Raw genomic sequence first — 22,913 nt, 5'->3', positions numbered from 1 at the left:
GGGGGACCCAAATGTCTAACCAATTTTAGCAACTGATATACAAGCAGGTGTCCTCACACAGCCACACCATCCACTAAGGCTTTCCCTGTCGAAATAGCTTACCTGAAAGAATTTACTGGCCTATCACTTTGCCTTCTTCTGCCACCTCCGAAAGGAAATACACGATGTGTATAAGTTGGCACCCCATGGGACCCACACCCCGTTCCAGACACCAAGATGATCATCTTGGCAAGGCAGACCTGTAGTATTTGATCGTGCTATTCGCCAAGGCTCTTTTGATGAGTTCTTCAGTTTGTCCTAAAAGGTCTGGGACAGTCCATCTTTGCCTGTAATCCACTCTGCCATAAGATGGAAAATCTCTTTCACTACTAAGTGGTGAGGATGGACTAATGGATCTCTTCAGAATATTCCAATGCTGGTGAAGGTGGAACCATAAATCCCAGGAAGCTTCTCTCAGAACTAGAAACCAGATCATTGTGATGAGGACCATTTGTTCCATCTGTCTCCTTAGCTGGGCTGACACTCTTTCAATCGAGACAAAAGATAGAAAGCCATAATTGCTCTCAAAACCCAATCCTGCAGAAAGGCATCTGTCACAGTTGCCTCTGGATCTTGCCTCCAGCTGAAGTAACTTGGATTGTAACTGATATTCCAGATGAGAAGCGAAGAAGGCGTTCTGGCACAGACCTCACAAGTCCATTATTGCCCAGAAGATGTACGGGTGGAGAATCCAAGTGCTGAAGTCATGGAATTGCCTGGATTGCCAATCTGCTGTCTCATTGTGACTTCCCAGAATATGCTCCACAATCACAGCCACCTGATTGTCTAGCCAGAAGTACCAGAAATCCTTCACCATTTCTGTTGGGGATTTCAATCTGGTTTCCCCAAATGGCTTATGTAACCTACCATTGAGATGTTGTCCATCTTCAGCAACAGGCAACACCACTCTGTTCTGCGTGCAGTATTCAACAACAAAGGACCCTGCCAGGTGGACCAGGCAATTGGTACGTAGCTTTAACTCTTTGTCTTTCGCTGGGAGACAAATTGCCACTCCTAATTCCCCAGATAGATAGCATGACATCCGATTATATAACCAGCTACAAAATAGAGCTGAAGATCGCTCTCCTGGTCCAGTGGGCCTTCATGTGATACAGACTCCAATGGATCTCCTCCCTGGCTTCTGTTGTCAGATCCACCTTATCTACCTATGTCAGACCTCTCCATAAATGAGATGCTTTCAAACATTGAAGAGCTTGGTAGTGAAGGGAACCCCGGAATATGGTTTGGATTGACAATGCCAACAGGACTACCAGCCAAGTCAGCTGGTGCCTGACCTTGGAAGAGTCTTCTTCAATTAATTCCTAATGTTTTGAATCATTTTGTTGGGAAGTTTCAGACTTGCTTGAAACAAATCTATGGTGACTCCCAGGAAGATTATCCTCTGTTAAGTTGACAGCTCTGATTTATCTGCAAATATAATAAATCTGAGACTTAGAAGAAGAGACACCGCCATCCTCAGATGGTGCTTGAGATGCTGTCGCTCTCATCCATTATCCGTATCTCATTGATGTAGATGATGAGTTTCACACCGCTCACTCTGAGGAACTCCATAACTGGCTTCAGCACCTTTGTGAAGAACCATGGTGCTGACAATAGGCTAAAGGGTAACACCCTGAACTCACATACATGTAGCCTCCAAATAAATTCTAAGAATCTGCTATGAGAAGAGAATAAAAGATCATCAAGCACTCATACTTAAGGTAGAGAAGTACCATCCAGTCCCTTGGCTGGAGGAAGTCCTGGAACACATGGAATCCTTCCATCTTGAAATGTTGACAAATCATTGAATTCCTTCAGATTGATCATGGTCAAAAGTCCCTTGTCCTTTGTTCCACCAGGAATATGTTGTTCAGAGACCAATGCGGATGGGATTGGAAGCAAAAAATTGTGGCCTCCCTCTCCAGTGCTAGAATTTCTTGAGCTATCATATCAGAATCCTTATCCGATAATGTGTTCGGCCTTGGTCTCTGCCAATTCATTGGTGATCTGTAAAATTCTAGCTAACTCCCTGACTAGATGTAGCATGCAAGCATTGCTGATCAATTCTTGCCATTTATGAAAAAATAAGCACAATCGTGCTCAAACCTTTACTTCAGAAAAAGAGATGACACTTACTAGAATAGCTTTCTGCTGGATTTGAGGTGCCTCTTAAGGAACCCTTACATCCTTATCCCCTGAAATTGCCTCAGGAAGAACCACTGTAGTAGAATTGATACTGCACCTGCCTTCTTTTGGCTACCTGACTTCATTGAGGACCTTGATGAAGGAAATGAGCTAGATGACCATCCTCATCCTCTTCTACCCCCGTCCAAAGATCTGAAAGGTTTTGTGTATGGATGCTTGAGCTTAGTGGCATAAAGCAAAATAATGGGGTCCTCATGCAAAATGTAATGATGGGACCTTGTCTCCCATATCTCAGAGATATTCATTGGCTTTTGGTTGAATGGGGATGGGGTCCCTGAAGGTTAGGATCTACCTGCACTGCAGAGTCTCCAGAGGCCTACTTTAAGCCTCCCCTTGAGCATTAGCCAGTGATGGAAAGGTGGGAGCGTACTTTCCCACCTTCTTGTGGAAGGGTTCCCTGAACAGTCATCCTTGATCAATCTGGTGTACTTCAGAGGTGCACCAACCTAGTTTTTGGTTGACTTTTATAAGGTAAGACCTGCACCTTTCTGTCAATATTACGCAATTGGCATTACCAATAAAAATTATGCCCATTTTCACCCATCACCTTTGTAGAATCCTAAATGACTTTCCAGAGAAAACTGGGCGTCCGATTGTCTATCCCTGATGTGGCCTTCACCTTCCTTACAAGCTTGGTTAGGGACACTCTGCCTTCAGGCAGGTCCTAACCTATTCGTTTAGAGGCTAACAAAGCAGAGCAGCCACATACTGTGACACGTTCACCACTGCAGATAATTCACTTGAATGGGGGTGAAAAATGTTTCAAGGTTCAACATGTCTGAGGGAATCTTGTCCGGATTGCCCTAATTGTCTGACTTAAGTCTTTTAGGTTCTGGATGTGGGTGCCTGGTCTGCCTTCATTTTAATCTATGTTAGAGTTTTCATGCAAGTTCTCTCCATCTCTGTTGTTGTTGACAGTAGGTGCGGGCCAGAGTAGACCTGGGATTAGTGGTAATTACATCACTAGAGCATTCGAGGGAGTTGGTCGTCCGGCCAGAAGTCTTGCAGGGGTTTTGATCATGCTAGGAAAACATTCCTGAGTCTGTCAAAGGCATCCATTCCACCAGTTGATCCCTCTTTCATTTGACCATAGCCAAGGTGGGACTCTGGCCCTACAACTTACCAGGTGCAGTCACCCTCCTAAGGGAACATGGGTCTTCCTCCCAGTGGAAAGGTTCATATTGGCTGGCAGCCAGCCTCAATAATTGCCTCCTGAACACCACCCCAGAAAAGATATCATGCCATGGGATGCTTTCTTCCACTTCCTCCTTGAAGGATTCCTGGGCCTCCCTCTGGATTATGCACCTCAGTATGAATTATTTTATGGCCAATGAGGAGGTCTCCCTATAAGAATTGGACAAATTAATCGGTTCTGCCAAAGTGGTTGAGGAAACAAGGCTCCCTTACGAATTATCAATGTGCTCTTAAAATATCCGTAAAATTAGCTATTACTGTAAGATGACGGAAAGCCCTCTGTACAATCAGGGCCCAGACACTCCACCTTTGAATCAATTGGATTGGTTTTTCAATGGCCTGCAGTTGGCTATCATAGAGTACAGACCCCATCCTTAGGGTGCTCAACTGCGGGCAGAAGGAATCTTGCTGGGAATTCCTGAGTCTCTGTCCATAATCAGTCTCGCTCAGGCTCACTCATGCTCCGCTTGGGTCAGAAAACAAACTGAATGCCAACTGGGAATCTAAGAGGAGTCCATGTGATGTATTCCTATAGGTTCTGTATCGATCCCCCTATTCCTGACCCTATTCTGGTTAACGAGTTAACTAGCAGCCATCCCATGATGCAGAAACCGTTATCTGATTACGCCAGACCACGGCACAGGAGCGCGTTATCTGATTAGGTCATAACGCTTGCCATCTAATTAGGCAAGCAATATTCCTCCAGCCCCTGATAAGGCATACAGAGTTCTCAAAACAAATCAAACCTATGACAACCTGGGAAAAACCCTGCAGCCATTGTTTTGATTTCACCGAGAACTTCAGTAAAAGAATGTGCTAACGACCAGCTCGTATGACATCCTTATTGACGTATCTATGTCCATCCTTACGTCAATCTCGGCACCTTACAGGTATAAATATTACCAATATTGCCTTAAGCAAACACACGCGGTGGTGACGAGATCGGAGCAGCAAGACTTGCCGAAGCCCAGCAGAGAGCGAAGCCCACTAGCTGCCCCGCCTTCCTGACGCGCTGAGAACGAGACACTGCTTTCTCCTGCCGAGAAATCCAGCTCCGGCGCTTCCGAGCAGCCCTCGCAGGCAGCTTGGAATATCGAGACCTCAGACGAGAGATACTATCCCTCAACCATCCTAGACCTCAGGTACGGAACTGAATAACCCCTTGCAGAGAATTCTTGAGTCAGTCACTTGGCAAAACAAACTTAACTTAAACTGCTACTTTCTATCCCCGCCCACGTATTAGGCTTAGGTCAGGTACACTGGGGTAGGCGTAGTTAGAAGCACCAGTTGAGTACGATTAGTCAAATGTTTATATGTATGTATCTATTTTATCCATTTTAAACCACCATATGGCTTAGAAACCATATAAATGTTTTTACAGTATTATTTTGTAATTCTGCTTTTATTGTATGCACTTTACTTAACCATAAGTATTGCAATAATATCGATTCATTTCTCTTGTACGAGAAAAGAGACTGATCAATAAATAACATCTTTTATTGAACACGCCCGTCTCTTCCTTTTCTCTACAATCTGGTGAAACTAAGAATGCACGTACTGACTGAGTAAAATAAGTTGTCTTTTGTTTTCACACGACTCTAGAGATACACTCTTGATTAGGGGAGAGCAAAGTTGTCATGTTCTATGGTTGTCAGAAACTAAATCCCTTCTTGTCTATCCAGGGAGGTTCAACTCCTCCTTGTCTATTCGAGAAAGTTTCTAGTGAACTCTGAGCTAGCTGGCAAACCCAAAACTTTAAGTCTAATATCGACAGTAGAAGACCTAGTTAACGTCTGGTCTAGGTCTATACTATTGGAGGTATTATTCCAATGCGCAGAGCCTATTGGGATAATAGGAACTACACTACATGGCGCCCAACGTGTTTGGATAGGCGATAAAACTAACGCAAGACTTTAGAGTAACTCAGTCGTGCTTTTTCACTCAGACCCCTTTTTTCCCATAATACTCCAAAGACGTCTGGAGTGGGTGAGAAGTAAAATCCGCCAAACCTCGCAGGAGGGAACTCCTATGTATGGTTCTTGGTTCAATCAACGTTGAAGGATACACTGTTCCAAAATATTGTGCATCTCATCTTTGTTTCCATAAGAAACCTGATCTGCAAACAAACAGAATAACCATCCTGACAGTGAAATGCCAGAAAGTGATGATGAAAGAGAGATAGCTAGAGTAGCAGCTGAAGTAATAGAAGCTGATAATACTATGCAAGAAGCAGACCCGGATATAATACTCATCCCGGTCAACATAAGAAGATCTATAACGTTAAAACTTATAGATAATGGACTGACACCAAGAGGTGGTACAGTCATATTCGTAATTGAGGCACACGAATATCGGCAGACAGAGGTATTCTATTCATGGATAAACTTTCCAGCAGCAAATGCTGTAACAAAGGAGTTCCACTGTTATAAAACAGAGGAACCACCGGATACCTACACTCCTTTCGAGGAAGTGGAAGTACCACTCAAATTCCAAGAGCATCTGCTCTTGTTTAATGGCGCCCTAAAACATAATAATCACATCACCAGGCTCGGTCCACTAGGTAGACCAGGAGCAACGTGGCCGGTCCTAGCCGGATACACACCACATCCAGACATCGAAAGGATGTCTGCAGCAGATGTTTTAGTACAACTAAAACAATTAATTAAAATATATAAACAACTAATCCAATATGTAATGCGGACTTCAACCATCCAACCTGTAGTTAAAATTCCACAGCTGACCCCACATCAGGGGAACACAAATAAAATTACAACACAGAACATACAGTCCTGCCTAGGTAAAGTACCAGCTAAACGGGAACAAATACCATTCTGGTTAGCACAAAAAATCACCCAAATAGAGGCGGTGTTTCCAGACACCACCCCTGTGGATAAACACAGGATTCTGACTATCTGTCTTCCAATGGGAATCGCACCACACGTGGAGGACTGTGACACTTGGGGTACAGTCTTTGCTTCCATTTACACAAAAACACATGGTGTACCATCCATGTCGGTAATACCAGATGTGCTAAAACAAATTCAAGACGAATACGGTCCAGAACCCGCTTTAACTCTTGGTATGAAATTACTAAAAGACTTCAAGCAGGTCTCGGCAATATTACTAGCCAACATAAAAGGAGAAGCAGCGAATGTGGCGATCCGCCAGAGGTTAAAAGAGACAGATATAGCAGACCAACCAGCTGAAATTGCCAGAATTATAGAAAAATCCTATGAAGAACTAGGTAGAGATAGTTTGGGTGGAATACCAGTAAAGCCCCAACTAATCGAAAGTCCTGAAAAAATATTTATTAAAAATAATCTAAACAGTCAAAAGAAGAACTGGGATGGAAACAAACAATCCAATCCAAAAGAAAAGAGATTCCAGTCCAGAGGAAGGTCTCCTCGGCGGAGAGAAAGATCTCCGGACCAAGGACCCAAGTCTCCCCAAAGGGAGCCCTCTGTGAAAAAATACAACCTTAGAAATAGGGATAACATAAAGAAACCGGATAGATATCAAGATTTTGATACACGTCCCTCTCAATCTTTTCAGACTTCCTCGCAGAAATCGGAAAGAAGAGGACGATCGGAACCCAGGGAAGGGCACGTCAAGTCCAAAGACAAGGAACCTGCTCATCCAAATAAAAAATTACAGTTTCCAAAAAAGAAGGTAGCCAGTATTAAAGTATTCAACAATGCCGAGAATACTGAGGACACAGCTGAAAAACGGAGAGTGGGCTCAGACAATGCTAGACAGTGCAGCAGAAGTGAGCATAGCACGCAAAGTCCTTATGAATCATCTGGAGACAGTGGACACAAATGAATACATTCAGGTGGAAACTGCAGACACCAGAGTTAGCAAACCTCACAAAATATATGAAATAACTTTACGTATAGAAGGGGATAAGACTAGGAAAATAAGGGGCCTTTTTTGGGATAATCTCTCCAAGGGCTATGACATCCTTCTAGCTGAAAAAGATTGGCCACCAGAGTTCGTCAGGGAGTGCCCACATGGCGAAGAAATAATTATGCCTGCCTTCTCAAATCATATTCCAATTCATAAAAAATATACACTTGCAAGAAAGTGGGCAGTAGCTCAAGCTCCTGCTTTATATAAAAATCATGTAGGATGGGATGAGGAGTCTCCTCCTCACAAAATCCAGTTAAAATCACAACCTACTGCACAAAGGCAGTATCCAATCAAGCAAGAAGCTAAAAAAACAGGTAAAAGAAATTCTAGATCAACTAGAATACCAGGGGGTGATTGAAACTTGCACCTCACAAATGAACAACCCTTTGTTTCCTGTCTCCAAACCAGACAATTCATATCGTCTAGTTTTGGATTACAGACACCTTAACTCGTGTTGCAAAACTTTTGCAGTACAAAGCTCGCATAGTGCTGCACTAATGAATAACATAGTGCGCAAAAAATATAACACAACATTAGACATCTCTAATGGATTCTTTTGTCAAAATATAGCACCAGAGAGCAGATACTTATCAGCGTTCTCAATAAATGGCGCTCAAAAAGAATTCTGTCGGTTACCCCAGGGGTACAAGAACAGCCCAGGATTATTCTCAGCGAGAGTAACAGAGTTACTACAAACATATGATGACGAAGCATTATCTTATGTCGATGACATATACCTAACAGATGATGACTTGGATACTCACTTGAAGAGAGTGAACACCATAATACTTGGGTTCGCAGCAGAGGGTTACAAATTCAACTTTAAAAAATCTAGAATTGCCCATCTAACAGTCCTGTTCTTAGGATATGAATTATCAAGTGAAGGCAAAAGCCTGGCTGACAATTTCCTAGAGAAATGTGCCGTACTCCAAGCACCTAGAACACTAAAAAACCTACAGTCAATTCTAGGCTTCCTAAATTTCGGAAGAACATACATTGCAAATTACGCAGAAAGGGTCAAACCCCTTTATGATCTAATAAAACCAGATTTAAAAAAAACCAATTGGACTCAAAAACACACAGAAATTCTGAGATCCTTACAAACAGATATGTTAATTAAAACAAAATTAGAAACACGTGATAACACACGCAACCTTGTGATTCGAGTCATCCCAGGAAGATGCGGATTCACATACCTGACCTCTAATGAGGGAGTAAAGGTACCAATTGCATTCAAATCACACTTGTACACTAAAGCTGAAATGAAATTTAGCCCAACGGAAAGAATTCTTACTGCAACACAGACAGCTATAGCAAAAGAACGAGCCCTTTCACAAGGTAAACGAATAATAATCGTTACACCGATACCAGCCCTAGAGGCTGTAACAAAAGCAAGCATACCGAATGCTAAAGCGCTTCATCCGAGATGGATACAATGGGCTAATTCTCTTGCTGCAACAGACGTGGCATACGAATTTGATCCTAACTTAAAAACACAAGAGTTTCTCCAATACGAATTCGAATGCCCGCCGCCGACCGAAATTCTGCCTCTAGAACATTACGGCTGTATAATATATACAGACGGATCAGCACAACCCGCAGTAGGAGGTAAACAAGCTTACAGTGCTGCGTGTGCGATTGTAAAAGGTCGCTGGCACGATGGGAAATTCAAACCAGCGGTCACTAAAATACAATCTCTAGGAGATTGTACAGCTCAGCGAGCAGAACTACTAGCATTCAAGATGGCGCTTGAAAATACCGATCGAGAATTCCCCACACTCATAGTGTGTGATTCGTATTATTGCGTTCAGTCTTACAATGAATACTTACAGATCTGGCTTCAGAATGGTTTTAAGGATGCAAAAGGAGGCACAATCAAGCATAAAATGCTTTGGGAACAAGTAGTTCTTTTACAAAAGGAACTACCAAAGACTCACGTGATACATACACTGAGTCATCAACGTGATGGCGTTCACGTTGCAGGGAATTCATTGGCTGATGAGGCCGCGAAGGCAGCTGTGCAAACGGCTTCCGTAGCTGCCATCACTCGGTCAAAAACAAAAATAGACAGCGATATATTACAAGCTGTCAGCGCTACAGTAAAAGATGCGATAGAAACACTCCCGAAAGGCTTTCCAGTAAAGTACTCATACATAACTGATGCAAATAACGTTCCATTTGCTCGAATCCCTGGAGTGGGGGATAGAGTAATTCCAAACATGGAACATAGGTTAGGACTCATCATAGCGGCACACGAAGGACTTGCTTCTGTACATGCTGGCGTCTCAGCCACAGTATCGTTATTAAAACAGAGATACTGGTGGCCACAAATGAGAAGACAAACCAGGAACTATGTTCTAGAATGTGAAATATGTCAAAAAATGAAAGTATCAACAGTGAGACGACCAGCACAGACGCCCCTTCTAATCTCGGATAAACCATTAGCCTGTGTTTACCTGGACCACTGTGGTCCCTTACAAAGGGATGGTAACTATAAATATATCTTGGTCGCAGTGGATTCATGCACGAGATTCATATGGATGTGGCCCCAGCGAACGGCTGACGCCAGAACTGTTATAAAAGATTTGCGAGTCCTTATCGGCACATACGCAATTGGCATGCTGCATTCGGACCAGGGTCCTGCTTTTAGCTCTAGAGCTTATAAGGAGGCCATGGTCAGCATGGGCGTTGCATTGCGGTATTCTTGTCCATTTCATCCCGAGGGAAACGGAATTGTTGAAAGAAAAAACCGTGACATAAAGCAATCTATAACAGCAAAGGTATTAGGTTCGGGAGCTGGGTGGGTCAAACATCTAATAAGTGTCCAACGTAGTCTAAACAACTTGCCAAGAAATTCTCTGAGGGGATTCAGTCCGTACGAATTACTGTTTGGGACTAGGATGCTAGTCTTAGATCTTGACAGTCAGACTTCAGTGGTGAAAGAAAAAAGCTTTGATATCAAAGATCGTTTGGCTATTTTACAGGACTTAAACGAAACAAGAAAAGACCTGAGCAACATAAAGTTGAAACAGCAGCCAACAACCACTGAAGAACCACCACCTGTCCCAGCAAGACCTGTCTGGATTCCAAAAATCGGGGATCTAGTCAGAGAAAAGATCGCGGTAAAGAAGGAATTTGGGCCTTCTTACAGAAAAGCAGTTCCTGTCTTGTCCATCAACGGGACAAGATCAGTTGTACTACCGCCACTTGCTGGTAAAAAGGAGAACCGAGTTGTATCCATCGACCTGGTAAAACCACAATCATGTGGCCGATAACAAACAGTAGGCCAAGTGGACTCCCGATAAGTAGTAGAACACCAAGGTTTGCTACAAGTACAGAGGTGCTAACTAAAAGGCTAATCACATTCGAAACGCCTACAGAACAACAACAAGGACTATGCAACAATGCAATGGAACTCACACCTCTGAAAACCCAAATAAAAACATTTAGTAGAGACACACCAACCTACAATGAAGTAACAAATGAATATGCTGAAGCTGCAAGAAACAGTAATCCTGAAGCAATTGGAACAATAGACAGAACGGCATCCGGCTACTTCATCAACTTTGATGATCCTTCTGAAGATCTAAGTGAATCAAAGACACAGCCATCAACAAAAACTTTTAAAGATAAAGCTAAGGAACTTTTGAAACAGCTGAAAGAAACCTATCTCATTTCTCCGTGGATTGAATTTTGGGTGTCCTTTGGTGTATTTATCCTGATACTTTGGCTCATCATGATACTATGTTTGGGACGCTTCATTGAGGGAAAATATGCTAAAATGGACACAGCAAGCCAGAAAATCAACTTGATCCTCAAACCAGACACGTCTTCACACGTCAAGAAAAGAGAACTTTCTTCAGTCAATTTCACAGCCAATCCTATACCGGGTGGGGTAGCATGGGACAATACTGACTATGAAATTTATGGTCCGGTTGAGATCCTCAAATATCCACACCAAATCAAGATCTCGTTGAGTGACTTTGTAAAACCAAACTCATTTGCTGATGATTGGGACTTTGAAAGTATTAATAACATGATGTCTGATCTAGTGATGTCTGCTAAATTTACCAAACATGATTATTTGGAGGGTTCGTCTAATTATGATAGTATGTACTGCTACAACCACTATGGTAACCATTTTTTACATAAATCAGCACAACCTAGAAATGTTTTAAATTATAATCAATGGGAACATTGTGCAACCCCTCCAAAAGGAAGCTCAAGAACCTTTTATGACAAATATTCATACTTTTCAGGGTTCAACACAAGTAATGCTGAAACATTTTATTTCAAATTGTCAAATAGGACAGGAACAAAAACCATGCTTACAAACACGAAATTGATATATTCGGACTCATTTTTTGAACAAATGAATACATTTGGTTTTGATTATTGGGACAAAAATGTTGAAGTAAAAAGTGTTTGGGGTACAAAAGAATGGCAAGTACAAGGTATAGAATCATTGTTTAGAGCCTGCATGATCCCAGAACAAATTATATTCTTGAATGAAACTATTCAACAAACTACCTGTCTTGGATTAGCCAAAATCAAAGACTTAAATAAACCGTCTATTCCAAAACCAACAATGAACAGCAATAACTCTGCAGATGAAGAGATAGACGTAAACTATGTATTAAACCAAAACAGAACAAATCCTGATTGGAAACAATGGTTGATCTGGCCCGCAGATACTAATAACTGTCAAGACAGATTCCTGAACAAAACACAGGGGTTCACATTGACCAGGCCAGACCCTAGATATTCCCAAAGACAACACCCAGGGATAATCACCACCTACAGTGTGGGCAAACTCTGCCTTCATTGGCTAAAAACTTCCACACTGACAGAAATTAAGCAACACCTAACTTTACTTACTGATGGTGCTGACTTGCGTGATTTCATTATGGGACCACGCAAACAGCGTCAAAAACGCTTCATAGCAGCCTCTATATATGCAGCTTACAACGAGGCCTGGAAGATAACTCAAATTGAGACAGCAGAAAGTATACGGGAAATTGACCGTATTAATTTGGAAAAATCGCTTTCTGTAGTGGACAATGGGTTAATGACTCTGTCCTCCAGAATCTTTTCATTGGACAGCATTGTGTCATCAGCAATCGACATAATATCGCAAGACTTACTGTTGTTACAACACGGTCAGTCTCAATTGCGTTCTATTGTACAGCTTGGCTGGACGTTACAAAACCTGAGATCAGGCTATGTGCCTTGGCGTTTAATCAACACAACGTCACTATTCACTATCTTTAACCTTACTGATAAACAGATCAGTATGGCACAGAAGGGTGCTGATTATACAATCCTGCGCATTGAGAAACTCGAGAGATTACCATTGACAATGTCAGAACAACCTGTCATTGAATGGATAATACATGGGATAATTAATATTCCGATATCTACTTTCAGGTTTCAATACTGCCAAAAATATATACAGGCTGGCATGTACGAAAAATTGGGAAAAGGGTACATTAAGACAACATGGAACTTGCCCTATTCACATGCATGTGTCAGTAATAAAGGACAGAAAGTGTTTCTTAGTGGCAATAATTGTGCAATGTCACTAAGCGGTACACTTCTGTGTAATGGAATTAGTTTGCATGGAGCCTGTGAAGGGAACTCAAATAACCTTTCATGTCACCAGCTAGGCGCACCTGCAACAGAGATAGAACCATTCTTTAAAAGACTCTATAACGGGAGTTACATTCTAATTGTGGATCGCAGATGTTGTAGTCTACTGCCCGGGGTTCCTTATCTCGTTAGTACGACTGCGAAGGTCATGTGCTGTGGACGCTTATTGTTCCCCAGCTCCTTTCCAGACAGGGAGGCAAGGGCATGGCCTAACTTGAAAATTACTTCTATTCGAGTTGATACTTTAAGCAGAATGAAAACAGTGCTTCTTCAGACGCCGACCAGGCTCACGTCATCAAAAGAAACGTATGATCTCCTAGTCGCAAGGACGACTGCAGAGATTCACTCATTGTTATCAACTAATTCCCCCATACATTTCGCAGAAATCCTGAATGAAATCTTAAATATTTCTGATACCAGTGGAGTCTCAAATGTATTTAAGACAGTATTTTCGATGGCATTAACACCATTCAAAGCCATACTGGGTATTTTTCCAGACTTCGTCCATTCGATTTTTGGAGGAGTTCCCCTCATTTTGGGACTAATTGCAGGAATCCTATTCTTAGTCCTTATATTTCGTTATGGCAAACCATGTCACAGACAAAACACCTGCGACAAGGGAAGAAACAATCCGAGCCATTGGATACCGGGACCGGATATCAAAAATCCTGGGACTAACCCGGCTTAGAGACCTGAACATGACTTGGTTTCTTTCATTCCGACCGATATGGCAAAGATGTGTTTTACCTGTATTAAGGTGCATGCTGTGCGGAGAAGAATGCGTGTTGGACACCTGTCTGACGCTACAATCGGATGCGCCAATGGATGCAGAAACACTGTTGGGTCCGGTAAAGGCTCATGCATTGTGCTGCCCTCAACGGCTGCCAATCCTGATGACGGCATTCGTGGAAACTTCACCACTACGATTAAGGGGTAGTGAAGATCAAGATGAAAGCAGCATCGATCAGGTACAACCTTCTGTCAGCAATACTACTCAAAACGTCAATGGAGACAATCATGCACATGAATGCATGGTTACATCCTTTTCCGAATTAGTGGAACTCTCACAGGAAGCTGTTGACAGCTTTTTCAGCAGTCTCAACGATATGATGTTCTCACCAGAGCAGAAATAATGACTCTTGAACAAGCTAGCACACGGCGTTCCCGACACCTTGAATTTGGCCTTCAACTTTAATAATAAAGTAGCAAGATCGACTTTTCCTCCAGTCCACGGACAGCAATATTTTTTAGCAGCCCCAAAATATTTTTTTAAATTTTACGGGACACTTTTCTTCTGCTTAAAGTAAGAACCATTCTTAGAGAACTAATTTCTATTTTTAGAAACTTCATAGACATTAGCTGCCCGCTGGTATGTTCATAAATATTTTTTTTCTCTTGAACTGTGATGAAGTGGTCTCGAACTTTTCTTCTGTATTAAGAGCCATTTCATGTGTAATTCTCATATTCGATTACTAATAATGTATACATGCGTGATTAATTTAGCATTAGTCTACTGCTTAAGTGCATATAGTACATATGGCTATTTTATTTTTCCCATACATTACATAATTTCGAAATGCATTATATGTATTTTGGGGTGGTAAGGTATACACGATACTCTACAGTATGTTTTACTATGCCTAGATTCGTAAATATGGCCATAGTTAGCGTGGAGTGGGTGTGATGTATTCCTATAGGTTCTGTATCGATCCCCCTATTCCTGACCCTATTCTGGTTAACGAGTTAACTAGCAGCCATCCCATGATGCAGAAACCGTTACCTGATTACGCCAGACCACGGCACAGGAGCGCGTTATCTGATTAGGTCATAACGCTTGCCATCTAATTAGGCAAGCAATATTCCTCCAGCCCCTGATAAGGCATACGGAGTTCTCAAAACAAATCAAACCTATGACAACCTGGGAAAAACCCTGCGGCCATTGTTTTGATTTCACCGAGAACTTCAGTAAAAGAATGTGCTAACGACCAGCTCGTATGACATCCTTATTGACTTATCTATGTCCATCCTTACGTCAATCTCGGCACCTTACAGGTATAAATATTACCGATATTGCCTTAAGCAAACACACGCGGTGGTGACGAGATCGGAGCAGCGAGACTTGCCGAAGCCCAGCAGAGAGCGAAGCCCACTAGCTGCCCCGCCTTCCTGACGCGCTGAGAACGAGACACTGCTTTCTCCTGCCGAGAAATCCAGCTCCGGCGCTTCCGAGCAGCCCTCGCAGGCAGCTTGGAATATCGAGACCTCAGACGAGAGATACTATCCCTCAACCATCCTAGACCTCAGGTACGGAACTGAATAACCCCTTGCAGAGAATTCTTGAGTCAGTCACTTGGCAAAACAAACTTAACTTAAACTGCTACTTTCTATCCCCGCCCACGTATTAGGCTTAGGTCAGGTACACTGGGGTAGGCGTAGTTAGAAGCACCAGTTGAGTACGATTAGTCAAATGTTTATATGTATGTATCTATTTTATCCATTTTAAACCACCATATGGCTTAGAAACCATATAAATGTTTTTACAGTATTATTTTATAATTCTGCTTTTATTGTATGCACTTTACTTAACCATAAGTATTGCAATAATATCGATTCATTTCTCTTGTACGAGAAAAGAGACTGATCAATAAATAACATCTTTTATTGAACACGCCCGTCTCTTCCTTTTCTCTACAATCTGGTGAAACTAAGAATGCACGTACTGACTGAGTAAAATAAGTTGTCTTTTGTTTTCACACGACTCTAGAGATACACTCTTGATTAGGGGAGAGCAAAGTTGTCATGTTCTATGGTTGTCAGAAACTAAATCCCTTCTTGTCTATCCAGGGAGGTTCAACTCCTCCTTGTCTATTCGAGAAAGTTTCTAGTGAACTCTGAGCTAGCTGGCAAACCCAAAACTTTAAGTCTAATATCGACAGTAGAAGACCTAGTTAACGTCTGGTCTAGGTCTATACTATTGGAGGTATTATTCCAATGCGCAGAGCCTATTGGGATAATAGGAACTACACTACATCCAGAGCTGTTTGCAGGAGCTCTCTTTTCCACCTTGTGGTCAGAGGGCCACAGCCCAGTGCAGACCTGGTGAGAGAAGGCCACCGCATACCATGCAGAATATTAAGGGAAGCAATCTTCTCTCATATTTTTCAAATAGGGTCGCAACAATGGAATACAAATACTATCACTGTTATCTACCAGTGCAAAGCAAATATGCTATAAGAAATTATTTCAACAGTCACAGTAGATTATCTAGATGGAAGAGGCACTTTCCTGCTGCTGGTGTAATGAAAAAAGAGGGAGAGGGTCTGTCAACTGGATGGTATGTGGACTGGTAATGCCCATGATTGGATACTTTACGATTACATTTTTTCCCATGTGTTTGTGGAAAATGCACTGTAAGTGTTATGAATATTATGACTGCTGTTGGTGAATAAAGTGAAGAAAGAAGGCATAGGCATAGCCTGCAAAAATGCTATGCCAAGGTGCTAGTTCAGAAGAACTTGATCATACATCATGCTTTGATCATTGAGGAAGAAAATAAGCTCTTCCAGAACGAAATGGAATAGGGTGTTGTTTCTATGCCACAATTAAAGACCTTTTCCCTCCTGTTCTCACCATCATTGCCCTATGGACTTGCTGGCTGCAGGCATACAGGCATTTCCAGGAGTTCAAGAGTGAGCCAAGTCAAACTATAAAACATTGACTTCAGGACCATCCCACCTTCTCTGCGTATATCTCTACAAAACCACAAAAACTATGCAGATATATTATGGGCTACTTGTTGCGCAAATTTGTAGAATGCATCATCACCCAGTGGAGTGGGGGGCATAATGGCTTTGAGCAGGTGTGAGTCTAGCTAAATCTAAGGCCTAGTAGGACTACTCAAAAAGCCAGGTCTTCAGCTTCTTTCCGGATTCACGAAGTGAGGAGGAGGCCCTTATGTGTAGTGACAGGTTGTGCTGCGCTTTAGAAGTGATGTAAGAGAAGGCTCAACCACCAGATCTGGTTTTCTGTATGCACAGGAAATGTGAAAGAAGGAATTGGGACAAGAAGGAGGTGTCTGGAAGGTTTGCGGAAGCAGATGCGACTGTTGAGGTATGCTGGAGCAGTGTTATGTTGTGCGCTAAAAGTGTGGGTGAGGAGTTTCAAATGTGCTTGTTTGTGTGTGGGGATTCATTGGAGCTCTTTGAGGTGTGATGTGAATATCTAATGAGAGATTGAGTGATTCTGGCTGCCGAGTTCTGAACGGTCTGCAACCTTCTGGTGAGTTTTTTATTGACCCGGCATAGAGAGTATTCAAGTAGTCCAGCTTGCTTGTGACAAGGGCATGTGTGATGTTTTTTCTGAGTTTGATTTGGAGACATTTGAATTTCTTCCTATGCATTTTCAGTATATGGAACCATGAGGCGGTGATGGCATTGACTTTGGCGGGCATGTTGAGTTTCTTTCAATGACAATCCCAAAGTTCTTAGTGTGGATTGTGGGGCTAGGCGTGGTTGTTTGTCCTAGCTCTGTTGGTCTCCAAGTGGTGTCCCACAGTGAAGTGCTCTTCCCAAAGATCGCGATTGTGGCCTTGTGCGTGTTCAACTTCAGGTAGCTTGTCTTCATCCACAAGGCGATTACAGTCATACCGGCATTTAACTTTACCCGGGTACTGGGTGTCTTGTTTGTGAGGGAGAGAATGAGTTGCATGCTGTGTAGGAGAGGACACTGATGCTGTGAGAGCAGAAGATGCTAGCTAGAAGGATCACTCATGTGTTGAAGAGGGTCAGGCTCAGGATCCTTGCGGAACTCCAAAGGCAAGGTCACGGGGGGAAACATCATTTACGACGCAACTTTTACCACGCAGTGCCTTTACAACGCAGGTTTTTCAATGCAAGTCATTACAACAAATTGCGCTGGGGGCGCTCTAGGATAGGTAATAGTTTAATTTACTATCCAACACCTTCCCTACTATCCACGGGGACTGGAGTTGGAATAGTAAATTAAACTATTCACTATCCAGCACCCCCCAACGCAAGTCGTTGTAACGACTTGCGTTGAAAAACCTGAGTTGTGTTTGCATGCGTAGTAAAAGCATGCATTGTAACAACGTACATCCGGTCACGGGCATCCGTGATGTAAGATGCCAGGCAGACTGACTGGGTCCTTCTAGTCTGGAATTAGCAGATCCTTTGGAGTGTGTGTGTCCTAGGATTCAAATATTGTGTAGGTGTTGGATGAGGATGGGGTGGGAGACAGTGTCAAACGCTGTAATAAGATCCAGGAGGATGAGGGCCACCATGTTTCCTCTGTCCAGGGTCATGTGGCTGTCATCCCTGGCAGCGATGAGGGCAATTTCCATACTTTGATTGGGTCTGAAACCAGACTGGGTGGTGTGAAGGAGATGGTGGTTTTTGAGGTATTTGGTAAGGCATTTGTTGATGACTTTCTCTAAGACCTTTGCTGGGAAAGCTAGCAGGAAGATCGGTCCATAGTTGGCGAGCATTGAAAGGTCTGCAGAGGGTTTCTTCAGCAATGCGAAGACAGTTGAGTGTTTCCAAGCACATGGAAATGTCACAGAAGAGGTGGAGGCTTTGAGAATGGGTGTGAGCAAGACACTGATTCCAGTCTCCTGGAGTAGGAATGGTGGGGGAATGGGTCTGATGGTGCCGCTGAGATGATGGACTTTATGGTGGTGTCGGTTTCTTCTGGAGTGATGATGGGCCATGTGGTTAGCAATGTTTTCTGGATTCGCAAGGTCTGTTGGGTATGTTTATGGGTTGAAGTTGCTGAAAATGTTATCATTTTGTTGCTGAAGAATTGAGAGAGATTGCTGCAGAGGTCCTGTGAGTGGCTGATTTAGTTGGAGGCGACCACTGGTGTGGTGAAATTCTTCACAATGGAGAAGATTTATTCGCCTCTGTTGAAGATGGCATCAAGGCAGTCCACCAGAGAGGCACATTTGGTGGTCGGGTCAATTGGTGGTAGCATGTCAGGGCGGTATTGAGAGTGCTTCTGCCTGCATTGCCTTGGCTCATCTTCCATTTGAGTTCCAGTTGCTTACTGTAGTGTTTCATCAGTCTGAGTTCCTCCTTGTACAAACTGGCCTGGGATCTAGATCTTTAGTGATGCTTTGTCTGAGGGGGCCAGGGAGCTGGCCAGGAGATGATCCAATTGTTAAAATTCTTGGAGGCTTTCAAGAGGCTGTTATTGTGTTCGGATCGGTGGCTGTTGGGAGTATTGTTTCAGTCTTTGTCACTAATGCTGTTTCAGTTTCAGCAGGCTAGCCTGGCAGTGGTGTGTGTGCGTTGGACCGAGACTGGCATGTTGAACTTGGTATGGGTGTGGTCTTTCCAAGAGACTGGTGAGGGGTTGTTGCCGCCAATGTTGTCAGAGGTGGTGAAAATAGGGTCCAGGAGGTGTCTGGCAATGTGGGTCAGTTATTCGCTGAGTGAGGCCCAGTCTTCCAAGTTATTTGATGAGCGCATTTGAGTTGGGGTCAGTATGGTCTTACAGGTGCAAGTTCGGATCTCTCAATAGGATGTAATTGCTAGAGTTGAGGATGAGTGGTACAATGAACTCTGTAGTGACGTTGGTGAAGTTGATGCGCGGTCCCGGTGGTCTATAGATGAGAGTGCTGCTTAGTATGAAGTTGGCTGTTCCAGGTTGGAAGATGATGTGTCTGTGGAGGGGGTGCAGCTCATGGCGATCTTGTGGATGATGGTGATTCCGCCTCCAGGCTTGAGAAATCTGTCTTGTCTGCTGACCTTGTAGCCAGGTTGTGGGAAGGTTGTGGCGATTTCAAGTGCCAATGCAAGGTTCAACCAGGTTTCTGTGAGGTGAGGAAAAGTATGTCTGGGGTGTTGTCATGCAACAGGTCCCAGATCTCTGTGACAAATTTGGTGCGTGAGCGTGTTTTAAGGAGCATGGCTATGAGTGCAGAGTGTTGTGTGGGTGGTTGCAGGACTCTGTGAGTGTAAAAGAGTTGGGTATTGGGTGCTGTCAGTGCAGCTGCAGTGTGTTGGGTGTGGGAAAGTACATGAAAACTTGTAGGAAGTGCATGAGAACGCTCCCTCAGTGTTGTGTGATGTGGGGAGGCAGCAGTGTGGAGTGGCAGATGGGACTGAAGGCATGGAGGGTCACAGTGGGAAAGGACCTGGGTTCCTGGCTCTGGGCGTGGTCTAAGCTCAGACAGGCTCAGACGGGCATGCCTTTTTCTTCACTCAGAAATCTGCCACTCTGAGGACAATCGATTTTCTCATATGTTTAATGCAGAAGAGGTCGATCATTCCACTATGATTGCTGAGTTTGCAGCTGCATTTTAGGATTCCATGGATAAGATAAACAAGCAGCTAGAACTGTAGTAGCACCTGCTGAGATCAGCATGAGCATACTTGAAAGTCAATGACAAATTCAGCAACACTGAGTCTGGTTTTTACCCACATTGAGGGAGCAAACCTTGCTCATCACACAACAACACCTTATTTCCATAGACCAGTGCCAAGCCTGCCCTGGTTATAAGGATAAATCAGCCACAAGAATAGTTTTTCAACTTTCGGTTCTGGATAGCCACTTCTGTTCTCATTTGACATGTCTGGCTCACTAGCAATGTCTCGTATTGATTATCAGTGCTGCGATCCACCCAGATTTTTCGACAGCCACCTTGAGAAGTACAGTGTAGTAGGTTTAATTGCCTATCTTGGTTCAAGTGCACTCTTAATGCACCCACCAGGTTATATTATGGTCCTTCCTAAAAGCGTCCTCCCACATTTAGAAGTGTGTTCCCCAAGGGTCTGCCATATGCATGATACCCTAACACACATTTTAAGCAGTCATAACAGCAAGGGTCTGCCATATGCATGATACCCTCACACACATTCTAGGCAGCCATAACAACCGCTATCCTCTCCAGGCTAAGGAGATCCAGATACATACTAAAATCTCTGATTTCTTTGACAACAGGTGATAGATAATTCACTGCTCCTGCATGTCCAGCAACAAATCATGTCTAGAGCCTTTCCCAGCAGGCCTGTACAAACCAAGGTCAATACTTTTCTGTGCACAGTGTGGTACAGATGTATTGGACGGAAATCATTCTACTCTGTCACACTGATTCTTCCCATTATAGCTAGCTTTGAAAAGTACCAGAACATTCTAAAAATTAACCTCCTTTGGAATTCATATAATGTTTTTCTAGGCTTAGGAATTCCAGGGATCCAGTATTGTTCTGTCCATCGTGCTATCTCTCTTTTGTTTTGGATGCATTTCAGAAAGAATTATGAATAGCTACTTTAAAGGCCTAATGAGCTGTGATGCAGTCTGGTAGGCTGCTTTAGGGCGAATTGAAGAACAGAGGTTCTGATAATACTTCTGTTAAAAGGATTGGTATTGCTGAAGTCTTTTCTAAATGTCATATTCCCTCCCTGGGATTTGCCATTGGTTTTAAAGGGTGTTCAGACTTTTCCCTTTGAGCCCCTGGAAAAAGTGTCATGAAGTGTCTGTCTTATAGGATCAAGGGCTTGTTTGTATACCCAAGGTTTTGCTCATCTTTCATCTGCAGGAAGGTTTTGCCAATTTTTCACCTCCACCTTTCTTGACTTTTTTCCCCCCGCACAGCAATTGTTGCATTCAATAGGTGTAAGATGCGTTGCTTTTTGTCCTGTGTGAGTCATTTTAGGAAAGCTGTGACCTCTTGACTTTTTTCCCCCGCACAGCAATTGTTGCATTCAATAGGTGTAAGATGCGTTGCTTTTTGTCCTGTGTGAGTCATTTTAGGAAAGCTGTGACCTCTTTGTCACCCATGAGGTGCTCACATGTGTTTAAAAGCAGCAGCCACCACTTTGGGTAGGTGGATTCTTATATCAATGGCTAGCACTTATGTGACAGAAGTTGAGCTAATGCCAATGGTCAAGGGTCAATCTTCACCGAAGACTAATGTAATCTTCATATGGTGAGTTTTCTTTCCCCTGTCTTAGCCATTTCAACTATCCGTCCTCCTTTCTGGCAGATGCGAGGAGGTTTGCGACAGCCATGGTGTCACAGGAGGCAATTAAACAGGAGTTTGATAGGGAAATATGTTCCCTATTGGTAAGGCCGGACTGGCGGTACCCGGCATCGGGCGTTTCCCTGGAAGGCTGGATGGGTGGGGGACCGTTTTTAGGGCTCGGACTCCTTCCCAGTGAAACTGGGAGGAGTTTCGAGAACTAATGTTAAAGGAGAAAAAAGAAGTATCTCCTAGGGCCTTGGAGAGAGAAATTCCACACATTCCTTACCGTTTTCTGTCATCTGTTCAGTGATTCGTCTTCCCTGTGCTGTGTATGTAGTAGCCTTGAAGTGATAGGCTTTAAGTAATTTACGCGTGCCCGATGTGGCATTTTGTGTGCGCGAACGAGCAGGCAGAGTGATTAATCTTAATTACGAGCTGTCAGAGTGCCCGTGTAATGCAAGCCAGATGATGCGAACGCGTTCACAGCGGTGAGCGCGTTCAATGTTAAATGACGAGAGGCAGCAGGCGAGGCTCACAGAAGATGACTCATACATGCTCGTCCACACTGTAGTTCTTGTGTTTCCTGAAGAGTCTCATTTCCAAAGGGCGCCATTTCCTTCTTTTCCTCGCACGCTGGCTGCACTGCACTATTTTTGTCTTGTTTAAACGCTGTTAATAGTGCATCCTACTTTTTTTACAATTCGATCGCTTTCGCGATTGGTTGAAGTTGTAGTAAACAAAACCGAAAGTGTATTTTTATTTTCCTCTGGAGATCCATCCTATTTCCGACTACTTTTTTTTCCTGTTGTGTGAATTATGACAGGGGGGCCTTTGGTGCAGATAATGCATTGTGTCAACTTTCAAATACAATGGGTTTCAGTGTAAGACGCTGCACATATATGTAGTTTTGATTTGTGCACTGTAAATCTCCAGG

This window comes from Lissotriton helveticus, chromosome 4_1 (assembly GCF_964261635.1).
Source record: "Lissotriton helveticus chromosome 4_1, aLisHel1.1, whole genome shotgun sequence".
Classification (NCBI taxonomy): domain Eukaryota; kingdom Metazoa; phylum Chordata; class Amphibia; order Caudata; family Salamandridae; genus Lissotriton; species Lissotriton helveticus.
Note: the sequence above shows the minus strand (reverse complement) of the source record.